General features: G+C 38.8%; 1 long non-coding RNA gene across 4 annotated transcripts in view; it reads left to right on the forward strand.

Annotated features, from left to right (window-relative positions):
• Positions 1-769: 769 nt before the first annotated feature.
• The window catches only part of LOC120406598, a 128,243-nt gene continuing 111,116 nt past the window's right edge, over positions 770-17,896 (forward strand). For 2 of the 4 annotated variants that reach the window (XR_005599386.1, XR_005599385.1), the window contains exons 1-2: positions 2,749-2,813; positions 3,120-3,251. This is a non-coding gene — a long non-coding RNA (uncharacterized LOC120406598). Of the gene's footprint in view, positions 898-2,698; positions 2,719-2,748; positions 2,814-3,119; positions 3,252-17,896 lie in introns of those variants that run through there. The other 2 variants (XR_005599387.1, XR_005599388.1) reach the window with 2 other exon arrangements.

Raw genomic sequence — 17,896 nt, forward strand, 5'->3', positions numbered from 1 at the left:
AACCCAACCCTATACAGACTGAAGCCTACGGCAGTTTTGGCATGACTCAACTGACAGCTGAGTCAGTCTCTTAAGCAGCAATTATTAAGTGTGGGTATTTCATGAGGATTAATGACCACTTGAGGGGATGTAGTAAGGAACATTAAATACATCTAGTCATTTATCCCCAGTATATGCCTTGTACTTAGGCCAGTATTGCTGATATAACTGAAAACGACCCCCCTGAAAAACACACCTAGAGATTGATTTTATGGATGACTCAGGCAGCTTCATTTGACATACAAAAACATTTTGAAAGTAATAATGTCTTGCACGTTAGCAAAATAGATTGCTTGTGCTGTCTCTAAACCTTCCATTCCATTTGCATATACAGTACAGCAAATAAAATACATTTAAAGAACAAGAAAGCTGGTAACACCTAAACCATAGCACCCAGGGAGGTGAACCAGAAACTCCAGTTAAATGGTGGAGGAGGGGCTGATTGGCATTCAGCTGGCTCTGTGTGGTCTGAGATTGGACTTGATCTGGAAAGCTGAGCTCCATTCAGACTGGAGTTCTGAATCAGTGTCTCCCCCCTGATGGAGAGAAGAATCCTTTCTTTTTTTAGAAGAAGGAAACCCTTCTCTCTAAGGAGCATGAGAGAGGAGACTGCTGCTTTGAGTATGTTTGTTTTGTGCCTTCCTTGATTTGACTATGTAGAGTTTGTTCAGTTTTTCCCTCCTTTTTTAACCCTCCCCCCACCCATTCTCCCTTACACTCATGACCCTGAAGCTGAGCCCCATTCAGACTGGAGTTCTGAATCAGTGTCTCCCCCCGATGGAGAGAAAAATCCCTTCCTTTTTAGAAGAAGGAAAAGCTTCTTTCTACAGAGCATGAGAGAGGAGACTGCTGCTTTGAGTATGTTTGTAGGGGGTGCATGTGGGTAGTGAGTCATTCTGACAGTGAGCGCAAAACTGAATATGGAGTGATTGTTTGAGTATCAGGGTCATGAGTGTAAGGGAGAATGGTGTGTGGTGGGGATTAAAAAAGGAGGTAAAAACTGAACAAACTCTACATAGTCAAATCAAGGAAAGCAAAAAAATGGGATGGCTAGAAGTAAGAAAATATGTACATGAGGAGAAATAAGTTTAAGGAGGTAAAAGAAAAAGAGGAAGGAAAAGGTACACTTAGAGCTGCAGTTAGCATAAAAAGGAAAAATGTAAAGGATGAATTGACATCGAGGAGAATATAGTAACTGTAGAAAAAGGCTAGTGTAAGTGTAAATAATAGTAAGTGTAAATACATCTTGACTTAATGGGAAGCTTACTCCCAAAATGTTAGAATAAATACACCTATAAAAAAGAAGTAAAGCACTGGAAGGGACAAAATCTAGGACTAAAAAAGTGGGGGTGGAATTATATTGAAATTTGCCTATGGCAGCAAAATGCCTGAGGCTGGCCCCAACTCCATTCTCTTGTATCCTAGGCATTTTAGTTTGTGTCCTTATTTTGCCTTTTTTTTTTACAGTTACAAATAGGGTCTTGAGGGATTAAATTTTCTCTATCCACTGCTTCATTCCTGAACTGAAGGCAATTATTTTGTCTGTGAGGACTGCATTTAGCATTTCCCACAGGATTATTGGTGATACCTCTCCAGTGGTATCAATTTAAATTTTTTACAGTGAGGGTAATTAACCATTGGGACAATTTACCAAGGGTTGTGGTGGATTCTCCAACACTGGCCATTTTTAAATTAAGATTGGGTGTTTTTCTAAAAGATCTGCTTTAGGATTTTTTGAGGGAAGTTCTATAGCCTGTGCTATACAGGAGGTCAGACTAGATAATCACAGTAGTCCATTCTGGCCTTAAAATCTATTAATCTGTGAATTTGCTGGATGTTTTTTCCATCTTCATGAAATGGCTGGAATGTGACTATCCCAATAGTAGCCTGTTAAGTTTGTTATGACATCATGTACTGTCCAGAAGCTTCCTGCAGTGATGGAGCTTGTGGGGGGAGTGAGGACAGAGAGTGATCTGAACGGGAGGAAGGTTTGACTCTGTCTACTACTCAGCCCTTGTTTCCTTTTACTCTTCTTGTACGCTACACTGGGCCAATTCTTCTGCTATTTTGTGAAAAAAGTCTTCAGTACAGCATCTATTAGATCAGTGCAACATCTACATGGTGTTCAAGGTACAATTAAAATTCCCTCACATAGATGGATATATCGGGCAGTCTATAGATAGGTGTTTTTGAAAATTTTATCTGTTTTAGGAGTTTAAGTCCCATTTTCAAAAGTGACTTAGAGAGTCCTGCAAATAGACTTGGGCTTCTAAGTGCCTAAGTCACTTTTGAAAAAAATTAGACTGGCTCCTAAATCACATAAGCACCTTTGAAAATGTTATCCAAGGTGTATTTAAAAGGAGGGGAAAATCTGTTGGATTCATATGTTGTTTAAAGAAATTTTTTCCTACCTTCAGTTTCTCAGGATACTAAATTCTTGTGCCCCAGTCAACTACCTGAGTAATATATAACTGAAGAGGTGAATGACAGTAGCAACTTTCCTACTGCACTTGGGTTAAGTGAGAAGAGCAGAAAATATGCCCTGCCCAGCTCTTCTTTTACCTTTCTCATTTTCTTGTAAGTCAAGTCACAGGGAAACATGGGCATGGAAGGAGTTCAAATGCTACCTCTGACCTGTGACTGGGCTCCCCTCCCCCAGTCACATGACTAAGAAAACAGGTGGGTAGAGCCAGGGCTGTTGTGGGAAACCCTGGAGTGGGGCTTTCTATTTAGATTAGTGGGAAAGAACTCAGCTCAGCACTCCAGTGGAAAAGGTCTGTGAAAGTGGTCTAACAAGCAGCAGTCTGAGGAGGGTCGAAGGAAAGAACTTGGGGCAATATAATATGGGTGTGGGCTGGAGGCCTGGTTTTGGGGTTCTAGCTAAGAGGCTTCTTGAGATGGGGGAGGGGAGTCTGTATCAACAGGGAGGAAAGCAGGACACCAGCTGCCTAGTGAGAGAATGGCTATTTTGTGATCCCTAAAATAATCAAGAAAGAGATTGTTGAAGCTGAGGAATGGCTGAAGGACTGTGACCATGGATTGAAATTTACTTTTTTATTTGTACTCTTTGTTTACCTCAGAAGGAGAAGACTCATTGGGTTTGGCTGGAAAATTTAAGCATTAAATTGTCCCTCCACTACTGAGAGATTGTGGATCAGAAGCCAGCTGGAAAACTGAGGCATAGCCAGACACAAGCCTCAATACCAGAATGGGTGAGTGCCCCTATTATGTAGTGACATATTTCTTGTAACACTGTGAGGGGACAGTGTAGCTTTATTAGTTGTCTTTGTGGGTTTTTTTAATAGGGTTATCCAGCCCCCCTCATCTTTAGAATTGTTATAAATTGCCTTGTAACTTATTTAGCACATAGGTATCTCTAGTCAATTATTATTAACGTGTTTATTGCATTTGAGTACTTGCAGTTCATTTTTATGTATGAAAGTGTTGCCTGGATGTTTTAGGTATGCATATCTGTACTGTTGAATGTTTGGGTTTCTTTCATGTTTAATCTTCGCTCTGAATTTTCTGGGTTTCTGATGTTTGCTTTTTGATACACACTTCTATCCTTAATTAAAGCGTACTGAATCTTTTTTTGTCTGGAAATAATCATAATTCTTGCTATAGACAGAGGGAGGAAAGGGAGAATTCAAAGTCTAGATCTAGACTATTAGTCTGTAATTTATTCAATTTCTATAATGGATACCATAGTGATTAGTATTATTTAAATGGCTAGATAGCATTTATTGATCTTGGGTACTTCTAGTCTGAGGCAATGATTGGCGTTTCATAGGGGGTAGTATTTATTTTCTTCTTCTCCCTTCCCCATTTTCTCTCCTTTCTTTCCTCCTCTTCAGTGTGCTTATGTTGACACTAAGCCACTGTCAGTGAGCTCCTTTGAGGGTCTTGACTTTCTCTTTGTGCCCTCATGCTGGGTTTTGTAGCCTTCCCAGTGGAGAGGAAGCTGAAGAAGGGTAGGAATCTGAGTACTTGTAGAATTTGTAATTGAATGAAAGAACCAGACTGCAGTCATGTGTAATAACCTATTTTTAAATGAGAATTTTCAGTTTCTTATATTTTAACATACCAGTGAGAATATATATCTCTATTTTAAACTAAAAACAACTTGGGACATTTAGTCGGTCAGGCCTGAAACCTTCAGATTAGTTCAAAAAGGGATGGGTGCAAACCAAAATCTTGGACCCAAACTCTAAGTGCTTCAGATCCAAGCACTCATCCAAATTTTACAGCTGGGACTTATCTTTATGATGGGATGAAGCAAAACCCCAGATCTGAGCAACCTTAAACTTTGGGAGAATGGGGAGTTGAAATTAGGATCCAAATCTTGTCCTGCGCCCGTATCTATTTTAAAAGACATGTTCTACAGAACTATTGCATGTGTGGAACAAAATAGAATGTCTCTAATTATAATTCCTTCAGGAGTTTGTTAGCAGAGGGAATATATCTGACAGATCAGAGAACTGGTTCTGCAACATTTACTTATATTGATTGATCCTGTATCCACACATATAGTCCCCTTAAACTCAGAGGAATTGCTTCAGTAAGTACTAATTGGTATGAGTAAGAATGGGGCTTCAGAGGATTTTGCCATAGACAATAATTTTAAATTGCTGGGAATAATATTGAAGTTATGGGGTTTCTTTTCCAGTGAAGGCTTATATGATTTCTGTAGGCTTCTTCCTTCCAGATTGAGTTTTGGGGCAGAGGTCCAGAAATATCAGCACCTTTCCCATTCACAGCTCAATTTCTTCTTTCCCTGGCTGCTGCCAAAACCATTTCTCTTTCAGGTATTGATAAAGATACACTTGCAATGCTACTCTCCAAAGCAGATCTCCTGATATCTTCTCTCCAGGTCTCACAGGCACATAATAATTAAATATGTGTGACAGGGTGTCTTCACTTTGTTGTGTTTGTGCACCTATCTTCTTTGAGTTTTTATATACATAATGTTTGCCTCTCTGGCCTTTACTTTGAATTTGGGGTTTTAGTGAACACTGAAATCTGAGGCACTGCTGAAACTCATGAGTTTCACATCAAAACTGCAGATTTAATGTGATTTCCATGTGTGCCCCAAGTTATCCCACTCTTGCTATAATCAGGGCCCAATTTTGTTGGAAAGATTTCTAAACCTTTCAAAGTCTGTAGTTTGGGTTTAAGAGTTTGTGGCAAAATCTAAAGCCTGTATGTTTCATATAATTTTAGATTTCACAGCAAATAGCTTTCACAGATTTTGTGAAGTAGTGATGAAGAAAGAGGGACACCTCAATAGGAAATTGATTGTCATCTTCATGAATTGTCTACATCTACTTTCCATTGACAAAAGGAGAAAATGCTGTGTTAACTGTCTCTAGTTCAGCAGCAGTATTAAGGTACTCCTATTTTTCATGTGATCTAAATTCTGCTCCGCTGTGGCCTTCTAAACTAGAAATTCATCTACTTAAGTTCTGAGTTTACCTCTCCCCGTAACAAGCATAAGAGGCATGCTGTAAAATTGATTAGAATACAAGATTGTAAGCAAACTGTAAACCAAAACCTTCTGTGGGAGAGTCAGAGGACACGAACAAGGTCGTGGTGTAAAGATCCTGGGGGTGAATTCAGCCTCTGAAAGGGTGGGAGTGATACAAATCACTTTTGCGCAGCCAATCCATTACCTTCTATAACCAAGTCAGGAGTGACATTGACGGGTTATGTCAGCCTGCTACAACTAAAAGGTGGTAGTTGTGGGATGTGGAAAGCTGGAGGATCTATTAATTTTTTTGGAGAGAGATTAGGCTAAATCAAGAACCTTTCACCTCTGTTCTCCCTCCAACATATACTTGCCTATAAGCCATTAAATGCTCCATTTGCGTATTGAATTGGGTTATCACTGAAATTGATTATAGCACTGAAGAAAAGGTGATGTGCTTGTTCTTAAAATGGTTAATAGAAATGAAAGTTGGAACTGCAGGCCAGTTAGTCTGACTGCTATCATAGGCAAAAGGCTGGAATTAATGAGAAATAGTAAAATACTTAAGGAAAAATTGTATTGAGTAGTAAGTGTCAGTCTAGAAGTACTGATGATAAATCTAGTTTCATTAATTTGATTTTTTGTTGGAGTAACTAATTTAATAGATGAAAGGAGATCAGATTACTCAATTTATCTTTATTTTAGCTAAGAATTTGATAACCTATCTCACAGGAAGCTACTAAAGTCAAGAGTATTGTACTTCACTGAGGAAATAGATTGATATTAGGCTGTAAGGTAAATGGAATACAATCCTCTACCTTTCCAGGGTAGATTGGCAGTGGCCCTGGAGGTTTTTCACCTTCCTCCGAAGCATGGGGCAGGGGTCGTTTGCTGGTGGATTATCTGCTACTTGAAGTCTTTAAATCATGATTTGGAGCATTCAACAGCAGAGTCAAGGGAGTGAATTAGTTCAGGAGTGGGTGGATCGGCTTATGTGGCCTGCATCTTGCAGGAGGTCAGACTAGATGATCATAATGGTCCCTTCTGATCTTGAATTCTATGATTCTATGATTCTCCCACAAAAGGTGACAAATGGCAGTTCTCATAGGGCTCAGTACTCGGACCAGTTCTAATTAATATTCGTTTCAGAAATGGGTTTGCAAGTATGAGATCAAATATGGTGATGACACAAAGATATGAGAAGTGGTACATAATCTTGAGGATATTGCCGTAGCTCTGCTCAATAGCTTTGGTGAAAATAATCCTACACACTGTATATTGAGCTTTTCTTTGCCCCAGCCAACACCAGTAGGTTGTAACCAGTTGTTCTGTTGAATAAGAAAATGGGTTTGGTTTGGCAAGTGTACCTGACAAAATGACAGTCATAGGGCTGTTACCTATCCCTTGTTCTGGGCGTCTGGTTTTACATTGTTGCTCTCACACCAAGCACCCAGAATGATACCTGAACCTTAAAGAGGCTCAGAAGTTTCATTTGGCTAAGAACACCACATAATCCAAATGCCTATGCAAACTCTCTGCAGCATGGAGCATGAAACAACCAGATGTGTGTGGAACAAAGCAAAGGAAGAATATCTATCTGTCCTTCATCTCTGATGTAAGCCTGGTACTCTGATGTAGCAGGCCATGTAAACTATCCCAGCAGCTCACACTCCACACCGGATGCTTGGGAAAAACCTTCTTTAAAGCTGCACGGTCTGCTTACAGCCATATGTTTAGACTTTGAATACATGAATGGTACAGACTGAAGCAACAGCCTCTTCAGGCTCAGATAATAACTTCCACAGTGACTTGGTCAAAGTGAAGCTAGCTTTAGGTAACACGTAATTACCTGAAATGGAAATGCACATTCTGGCCCAATTCTCTTGTAAATACCATGGGACTGCAGTGCACTTTGGGTAAAGGGCATGCATCATTTGCCATGTGCTTCCTTACCAGAATGTAGTGTGTGATATAGTTGGCTGGGTGAAGCCAGACACATTATGCAGCCAAGTAGTTGAATATCTGATGCTACTTACAGGAATATTGAGACCGGAGGTATCGTTTAGTTTTAAACTTCAAGTCCAATGTACCCGTCAAGTAGCACAGCCAGGATTTTTAAATACAGATCAGCAGCAGCTCTAGGGAAACGAAGTTATTAGATTTTACTTGTCTGTGAATGAGTCTTTGGTGTTCCTGGACTACAAGAAAAGGAGTGATGAGGTGGTTTTTCCCCCTCAAGCCTTTTAGGGAAAAGTGTTCCCAAAAGTGATCTTCTATTTTCTTTCAGCCTGAGGTCCAGAGGCCTTTCCTAAAACCATATATCTTATCAGATGTGGATGTACGCAACACTAAGTGCAGACCTAGTTCCATATAAGTTTTATTAAAGGCTTTAGAATTAAATCTTTAAAACTCTGATTTAGGATGAAATTGCAAGTAAGCTTTCAAAACTGCCTAACTTAAAGCAGAGACTGCTCAGTAATCTTTAAAAGAAACCCGCTAGATGTGCTGCTTAAGAGAGCTTACAGAGCTGTTTGACTCTCTGCTTTTTAAAAAAAACCCTCAATAAACTTAACAGAACAATAAAATAAATGAGCTGTGAAAGGTTCACTACATTTAACAGAACTGCTCATAGAAAATGAAGGAGCCTTAAATATGAAAGTCATTTCCTTCTGTCACAATGAGACAGTGTAATTTATATCTAAATAAGTGAATGCTCTTTTTAAAAATGTAAGTTAATATTTTTTCTCAGTCTATTGAAATTGTTTAGCAGATTAGAGTATCCATCCCCCACATCTTCTCCCCCTCCCACTACTGACCTGGGATTTCAAATATACTCCTGATGCTTCTTGTTCCTTATTTTTTTTAAAAAGGGCAGTGTTTCCATTGCCAACATAATGATGAAAACAGTGCTAATTATTTTTTAAATATATAATATCTATTTTTCTTTCCATTGGAGAGTCTCCTATTTGTTTAATTTCTCACCAGATTTGTCAAAGTTGCTCACCAGCCCAAGTACTAACCCCTTGTTTTCCCATCATGTTTTTCCTTTAGCTATATAGCTCTGTATTTATTAACTGTTCTTGTGCTCTCAGGTAGGTTTGTGATTGATTAGACAAGTGAAACTTCCAGTTTGTTTGTTCTAGTCAGTAGAGACATTTTAATAACATACATTGGTAGTGTGTGAAAGCCCACGCTGTCATGATATATAATATTTAAATTCTTAAAAACATCCAAGTTATACAAAGGTTACAAAGACATGAGATCAGAGGACATAGTTGGTTCATGATGTATACTGGATGTTTGCACAGGAGGCAGTGTGTTGTGAAGAGTTAGATCAAGCATGCAACCTTTATTCTCTCCTCTTGGGAAAGTATGTCATCATAGATTGGTGGCCAGGTATCTATGCAGTAAATCTGTGCAACTACCTACGCTGCATCTAGGAGCAAGCCTCCTAGCCTAGGTCCACAGACTTGTTCCAGCAGACTAAAATTAGATGTGCTGATGTTATGGCACGGGCTAGAGCCCAGGCTCTCAAACTAATGTTCCTTTCCTATCTTCAGGCTTGGGATCCCGACCTGCAATGTCTACACAGCTACTTTTAGTGCACAAGTGTGAGCCCCACTGGTCTATCAATCCAGGCTGGGAGTCTTGCTCTCACGCACAGTGTAGACATATTCTAAGGGATCCAATCTGGTGGTTCTTATTTGGGCAGATCTCTCACTGGATTCAATGGGGACTGAGTACGAATAGTGGTATCTGGCCATTGGCCTGTGAAAAAACATACAGGTTTATTGATAATTCAGCCTCTCTCCTGATTCCCCTTTTCCTTCTTAAAATACTCCATATTTTTTCAATACTTTCCTGTCATTTGGCCACTCTGAGAAAATAGAATCAGCATAGTTTGAGTCTAATTCTGCAACACTTTTTCATGTTGAATGGTATTTATTTATGTGAGTAGTTCCACTGACTTTCAGAAGTAGTCATTAAAGAAATGCCATGATAGCTGCCTGTCCATCTCACAATAGTGGAGCAAGACCATTTAAGAAATTAGCCACCTATATACTTGTAATTTCTCTTCTAGCAGTTGCTCTGCACACTGGATACAAAATGGAATTTAACATTTGCTAAAACACAGTTAAGATCAGTCAAAAATAGTGAATATGCTATACTAAACATTATAGTTTTGTGTAAAGTTTATTTCAACAGTTTTTGGTTTTGATTTTTATCTGTAATATAATCAATATATGCTTCAAACTTTCTAAGTGAATCAAATCAAATGCTCTTGAGTGCCTGAAGAAGTTCCAGCCATGGTGGAACCAAAGAGTACTGTTTTCTTCACATTCATTAATAGTTGTTTTTGTATGTTTTCAGGTTTGTGTATTTCTTGTTCCACTTCTAGAAAAACATCTTGTGTTAGAGAACATATTTATTACCTACATACAGGTACATAACTCTGTAATGAATAGATAGGGCTTGTTACTGTTTTATCTATATCTATCACAGCCTAATGGGATACCTCTGTCAGCAGAATTTAAGATTTGAGTCTCTTACAATCTCCCCTTCCCCCTGCTCCACACAACCATCTACTTTCAGCCTGATTTTTTTTCTAGAGTTTGGGGGTGGAGGGACATGGAAATCAAACAGCACAGGTTGAATTCTGGGGGTGGGAGGAAAGATAACTTACAGCTATTAATTCAAATTCCAAGCAGCTGTTTGACCTTGTTTGTGCCTGTCTTTTATTTATTAACATTTATTTGCACAAATGGCTTGCTCATGGCTTTTCTCAACTTGGATATCTGTATTCACGTATGAATGAAGGTATTTGTGTGCAACATTATCTGTTAACCTGTTTATAAAATTTCTGTCATCTATGTGGCTTAGGTGGCCAATCACATCACCAACCACAAAGAACAATTGTTAACCTCCCATAGGCTAAACACTATCTGCCCAAATATTTGCAAATATTTATGAATAACAAATACATTCACAAAATCAGGATGGCTTATCAGTATGTCCTTTCCACCTCTCTGTATTTAATCGAATCCAGGTCTGGGGAAAAGTAGGGTATGGGTCCCAAGTCTTCCTTACTTTCTGTTCTCTTTGGGGTGGAATGTACCCCCAGAAATAAATAGGAGAAACTATTCCTTGTTTTTAAGGCTTTTGTCTGGCTGCTGAATGGAGGATGCAAGTGGAGAAAAGGTTTCTTATGCTACCTCATTCTCTTCCCTCTTCTTCCCCCCGTCCCCCTTTTTCCGTGCATCTGTCAGGATTTGGACCTCAACCTCATTTCTGCAGTTAGTGCCTGAACAAATGTTTTGATCTACCATTGCAAATTGCCAAAACTTTCGAAATACCTTTAAATCCTCATCTCTGGCTTTTCTCTGTAACCACTAATTGTATTGTTGTACTTCAATTGATACTTCTTAGAACTGGTTAAAAAATAATAAAGATCTCTTTTGATAAACTTTGAAAACTTCAAAATAGCTCCCTCCCTACATTTTTAAACAGGAATTATATTTTTCTTTTCTTTTAAATATTTCTGTTTAAAAAATGTTATCTCCCCTACCTCCTTTCTTTTTTCTGTGGTTTCATTTTGCCAGCAGTTTCAGCCGAGAGAAGGGGAACAGGGAGGGAATCAAAACAATTCTCAATTTTTTTCATGTTGGATTGCACTGAAAAAGATCAAAGAACAATTTCACAAAAATCTCAGATTTCAAAAGTTAGCTGTTCTGGTCAAATACTTGCATCTGAAAAATTTCAACTAGCTCTACCACTTTGAATCCATGTTAAGTAAACATACGTTATTAAGCGCAATCTGAAAATACGAGGGTAACTTGAAATGCCAACATGTAACTTTTAAAAATGCTGATGTTGCAAGAATTTGCCTTTTGTTATTGTAGCCTTTTCATTCTTCCCCTTTAAAGTGTGATTATTAGGTGGTATGTGAATTTATCTACATCTTATAAATAAGATGTTAATTTACTGTTAACTGAACAATACAAAAACAGATTGATTTTGATTGTTCGGAAAACTATTTATCACTTAATTAAATTTGGGAAGAATAGTATTAACTTCTCTTGATATTATCTCTGTTATTAAATTCCTTTATAAACACACAAAAACAATCAGTGTTTCTGAAACTTATCCACATTGATATAGTAAAAATGTTTTCTGTTTTTTGTTTAAATATGTGGTTCTTGCAGATGTTTAGAAGACCTTGTTTGACTATTTCAATTGCAACTTATTTGTGTTTGGCCATGTCTTGTCAAACAACCAATATACATGTTAATGGTGTCTCTGTGTGAAATAAATATCTAGAAATTATCCTATAGTACATAGTAAACTGAAAATACATATACTGGAGGAACAGTTATCTTCCTGTATTACTCATTGTTAGCCCTTTCCTGGGAGTCAACCTGAACTTCACTTATGATGCAGCAACTGTCCCCCATCTACTCCTGATTGGGTGACTTAATTGCAGTTATTGGACACAGCTGAGAAAGAGTCAGGAAAGCCTACAGAGACAGCGAGAGAGCGAACACTCCTTTGGGAAGGGGGAAGACACAGGAGATTGTAAGTACCTTGTTTTAGGTAAGGGACTGTTTGGAGGCAGGCAGAAAGAGAACTGGGGAAAACAATGGTGTGGGAGTTAGTCCCTATGGTGGGCCTCAAATAACGGCAAGACTACAAAGGAGGCAGCCTGGGGACGTGGCATTCAACTGAGGAATGGAAAAGCTCAAGCCTGAGGGTGACAGAATTGTTTCAAATTCATATTTTCATTTAGGCTTTGTTGGGGGGCTGGGGATTCAGGCGGGGAGCCCCAGCCTACTGCTGAGTTGTTAGTTGACTCTCATAATGAGTATGCATATTTACATTTGGAGGATTTGTAATATTTCCCAAATTTGAGGTTATTTTTATCTTGAATGCCTCTGCTTCTCCTGTGATAGTAGTTCTTGTGGTTATTAATTTTCCTTTTAATTATTTTAATCATATGACAAATTTGACCTCTCTTCTCCAGCATTCAGTACAACACACAGCCTGAAGTGTGGTGATTAAGGAGCAGGCCAAATGTCATTAGTATGTGTAATAAAAATAAATAGAAACAGATTGTGGCCATGTTTTTTAATTTGTGTTGACATATGAATGTGTTGCATAGAAGTGGTTCACTTTTATTAGTTAAATCAAACTGTGTACTTACTGTATAGAAATATTAATTGAACATCTTTTATAAAAAGAATTTATATATGTTAGAGTTAAATACTTGAGACAATATTAGGGCTCTTGTTAAGGCCCAGATTCTGCAAAGACTTATGCATATGCTTAACTTTATGTGGACCGCTTGTAGTATTTAATTTTAAGTGTATGAACAAGTCTGCAAGAACTGGGGCTGATTCTGTACAGTGATTACCTGTAAAACCTGGCACTACATTTTGGTAATTAAACCTTAGTATTTGCATTATACACTAGATATTCCCTATAGTAAATAGAAGAAATATTGAGGTAACCCTATCTAGCTACCTAAAACAAATGTCCAAGTTCTAAAGAGCATGTGTATTTGTACGATGATTCACAATTGTGAGATAACTTTTTAAACTGAGAACAGTACAGCTAGGAAATCTTGTAGTAATATCTTAGGGGAGGGTCTCTGAGATGCTATCTCAGGAGGCAATTACAGTGACATTGTCTTAGCATATTTGTATTGGGAACAGTCTATACTTTCTCAGATTCTCATCTGGCTGAGCCACTGACTTGTCTGTTCTTGGACATGTGCTTGATCTGTTTTGCCTATCAATCCAAAATTTAAAAAAAACACCAAATCTGTACTTAAAAAAGATTCTGCCTCTGGGCTAATCATCCCTGGGTGAATGAATTGCTGAAGCATAAATGGAAGAAACTAAAATTAACGGGTAAGATTCTCACTCCTGCTCCAGCCTACTTAACGTCATGTGAAAGGGCCAGAATAACATATAGCCCCTTTTCCTTTTGTGCCGAGACTGTCATAAGACTGCATTCCAGTGCTTCCCCTACTACCACCACCACCACCGGTTCTGGCATGCTCATACAAAAATAATTCCATTTGTTTGCATGGGCAGTTGCATGACAATGTGTGCATCTAATGCATACAGCAGTATAGGTATGTAGAAAACCACTCATGCACGTCTTCAGGATTGCAAATTTGGTGCCCTGTTCTGCTGCTAGGACACAGGAGTGTAATTCTTGGGAACAATATTACAATCCTGTTTTATTGTATTTTTTTAAGTATACTTAAGAATTTGCAGTTTCTAGTTGTGGTGCTTCCAGACAAATAAGTAAAGAAACTTGGCTATTCCTAGTATTTAGCATTCAAATATTTATTCTGTTGCCCATTATAGAAATGTAATGGTCACAGAGTTTTCTGTGACTAATACAATTGCTTTTATTTTAAACTTTCAGGAATGGGAGTCTGATACAAAACCCATTGAGGTCAATAGAAAGACTCCATTGATTTCAGTACACTTTAGATCAGGTCATGGAAGAAGAAGCCAATGTGTTGACTTTTTCATTTTTTTTCCCTAGCCTTGGTTAGACTTCCAATAGTTCGATACAGCACTAAACTGACATACAATCTGTTGATTTCAGTTACTTTAGTGGAAGCTGCATCCATATATCTAAGGACTGTTTCATCATAATTAAGTAGTGAATATGTTCCCTTGTTAACCAGATTTGGGAAGGCTCTAATATTAATTGACTTGCTTATGGAAAGGGAGTAATAAACATGCTTTCTGAAACTTTCTTTGGATTACTTTTTTTTTTTGTGCTCTCTTGTTCCATTTTTATCTTTCTTTTTTTAATATTTAATTGTAATTTTCACCTTCTCCCCCCCCACCCGCCCCCAGCATATCAATGAAATCATGTGTCACTAAAAGTATATTATCTATTTGGATCTTGTGAAAATACTGAGTGGGTTTCTTTAGCATTTGAGAGAGGCTATGAGGTCAAAACACTGTGAATCATAATTTTTCTTCAATTCTTAGAAGCTCAAAATAATTTTATTTTTCATGAAAGACTTTGCCATCATTGAGCTTCTATAATGGTGTGCAACTAACTTTGTGCTTGCATGGTATGTATTGATCATAGAAGAATTTCTAAGTTTCATTGAGGCACCTACATCCACAAACTTTAAATGCATTGTACAATTCTCACATCTGTATATGTTCATGTAACTCCCAATAAGTGTTCCAAGCACATATCAAGAGGAAAACTCAGCCCAGTATTTTTGAAGAACACTAAAAATGGAAAGTACGCAAAACCAATGATTTTATGGGGAAAATTATGCAAGCAAAACCAGCTTTTTATCTTCTTTAAACCCCTCCCTATTTGTATGAAACTACTAAGGTTTGTTTCTTGTTCCTGTTAGCTGTTAAAAATAACATTTATCTTCCCCTCCCAAATTTTCAAGGTGTCCTGAGAGTCCTGTTTGTTTCTCTGGTATCCCCAGCTGGTGTAATATAAGCAGTCTCTGCTCCCTGAGTCATGCTAAGGCATTTGAATAGACCAGAGTCTCTGGGCCATTGTTGACAGGCAAACTTGAAGAAGTAAAACTTAAGTGTTTTGGAGGATGAGGTGTCAATCTGGCAGATGTGCTCAAAAAGAGAGATCCAGCTGTAGGATCCAAGTGAGAAGGCTGAAAGAAGTAACAGAGGGAGCATAAAGGAGACAGGCAGAAATAGGAGGCCCCATTATGCTATAGAAACATACATTGTAGAGAGACATTGTCCCTTAACCAAAGAGGACGCAATCTAAACAAGAGAAACAGCCAGCCATGTATCGGCAAAATTACTGGGGTGACAACAGTCACCTATTTTAGTTCACTTTTTTACTTTGTTATGTATGTATGTATCTTTTTATTATTATTATTATGGGTGTGTGTGGAGGGGGGGGGGAATGGGAAAAGGGGTGTGAAAATGAGAACCAAGAAGTGGGAAAGAGGAAAATATGGGAATTTGAAATTCACATGGAAAAAATTGAGAGCCCATGGAAGAATTGGAGGATGGTAATGTTTGGATAATTTCCCTTCGTACATTGCATTTTGGGATTCTAATGCTTAAATGATGTGTGTTTGCCTATACTTTACACTACATTGTGACAACTGTTTTTGAATAGGATAGTGACTATTTTCACAGCATGTGTTTTTTGTTTCACTAGTCATTCAAACAAGTGCATTCCATTCAAAGTAGCTTTTAGTGTTTGTTTTATTTCACCATATTCAATCTGCTGTTAGACTGTACTGTAGCATGCTGGTCTATAATGCTTTCGGCATTTTTGTTTTTATATACAACTTTCATGCCTCCTGATGATATTTTTCTTTGATGAAAATATAACAAAACTTAACTCCATGTCCCAGTAGTTAAATGACTCATTATTCAACACTAAAATTTTCCAGTCAGAATATTTTATTTATGGTATTAAGCTAATGAAAAAGATAGTCACAATCTATCATTTGGAGCTAGTTAGGGGCCCAGTTAGTACGTAAAATTAATCAGATTAGTTTGTGCTGACTAATCAGATTTCTTCCTTCTGAATGTCATTATCATTTTAGTAATAAGAAATAATGCCTTCCTGTGTTTATATAATGCCTCAAGTGACAGTAGGAAGCCAAAGTCTGATAGGGATTTAACTGTACAAGAAATGCAAAAATTTCTCTGGACAAGTACTGTTTAGATGATATCTTATTGAGATGATATGCAATATGTATATATGAATATAAAGTAACCTGTAAAATCCCTGTAACATGGACTATTAGCAGTGCTTGCATTCACAATTTTTCTAAAGCTATTTCCTAAGGATTGTTACATGAATGTTTTATCAAGTAAAATGAAAGCTGTGGGATTTCTCTTCACCCCCCTCTCTAGTTGAAGATTTTTGAAAATTACCTTTCTGTCAATTCTGTTTTTAAAACATCATTTAAAAAATGTTATAATTGGACAGCTATTTGGTTTCCTAAGGGAACTATTTTACTGCAGTTATAACCTCTTCAGCTGTAGGCTTGCCAGATCTCACAAACTAAGCAGGATCAAACTTCATGATGATCATGATGGCTTGTGGTTCTTGAAGATCCCAGCACACTTCTTTCAAGTGTTAGAGGTTAGTGCCAATATCTTGGTCCTACAGTAACTACCTTCTGCCTACATTCCTCCTTCAGTTTCAATTGGCCAATGTATTCTTCTTTGCTGTTTGTCCAAAATTGTGTTGTGTTTCTGTATACTGTCATTTAGCAGCCATGTCCTTTCACAGAACTGGCTGTATGGCAATGATAGTGAGTAAAATTGTCCCTATATATAAAAAGGGAGGCGTGGGAGAGAAATGGAGTCCTTCTCCTGCCTTATTTTTCAGGATAAAAGGCATTATCAAATAGAGTATATTGTTAATTAATCCTCTAAAGTTTCTGAGACATTCAGAGAAGCCACCAAAAGTTCTGATCCTAATTTGAATTTTCTCCACACTTTAACCAGTTTGAACATACAGACCAAATTGAGACTAATGTTCTGAGGATGAAATTCTCAGGGTAGATGCCTCTCACAATGCAGATCTACCATCTATGCCTCATGAAAAGGAATTAAAATAGACTTAAATAATGGATCAGCTTTGTGCAGCCCGCTTGTATGAAATGAAGTGTACCCTGAACTATTGGCCTACCCTTGTACGCATTTATATAATCAGCAGTATTCATGTGTAAAGGGGACGAAAGAACAGAAGCTTGTAGTAGCATATAGAATCACAGGACTGGAAGGTACCTTGAGAGGTCATCTAGTCCAGTCCCCTGCACTCATGGCAAGACTACGTATTCTCTAGACCAGGGGTGGGCAAACTACAGCCTACGGGATGGATCCAATCCCTCAGGGCTTTGGATCTGGCCCACGGGATTGCCACCCCCATGACTCTGTGGGCCCCGCGATGCTCCCAGAAGGGGCCAGCACCACGTCCCTGCAGCCCCAGTGGTGGGGAGGGGGCAGAGGGCTCCACACGCTGCCTTTGCCTGTGGGTACCTCCCCCAAAGCTCCCATTGGCCGGGTACCCACAGGAAAAGGCAGCACACAGAGCCCTCTGAAGCTCTCCCCCAGAGGTTGCAGAGACGTGGTGCTGGCAGCTTCCTGGAGCGGCGTGGGACTGGGGTCAAAGCAGGCAGGCAGGGAGCCTGCCCTGGCCCCGGTGCGTGCTGCTACCACCCCGGAGCTGTTCCAGATAAGCAGCGCCGGGCCGGAGCCCAAACCCCTCCTGCACCCCGCACCCAAACTCCCTGCCTGCACCCCTCCTGCATCCCAGCCCCCTTCCCTGAGCCCCCTCGTACACTCCCCACCCCTTGCCCTGCCCCAACCCCTTGCCCTGCCTGCACCCCCTCCAATACCCTGCACT

This window comes from Mauremys reevesii, linkage group 5 (assembly GCF_016161935.1).
Source record: "Mauremys reevesii isolate NIE-2019 linkage group 5, ASM1616193v1, whole genome shotgun sequence".
NCBI lineage: Eukaryota > Metazoa > Chordata > Testudines > Geoemydidae > Mauremys > Mauremys reevesii.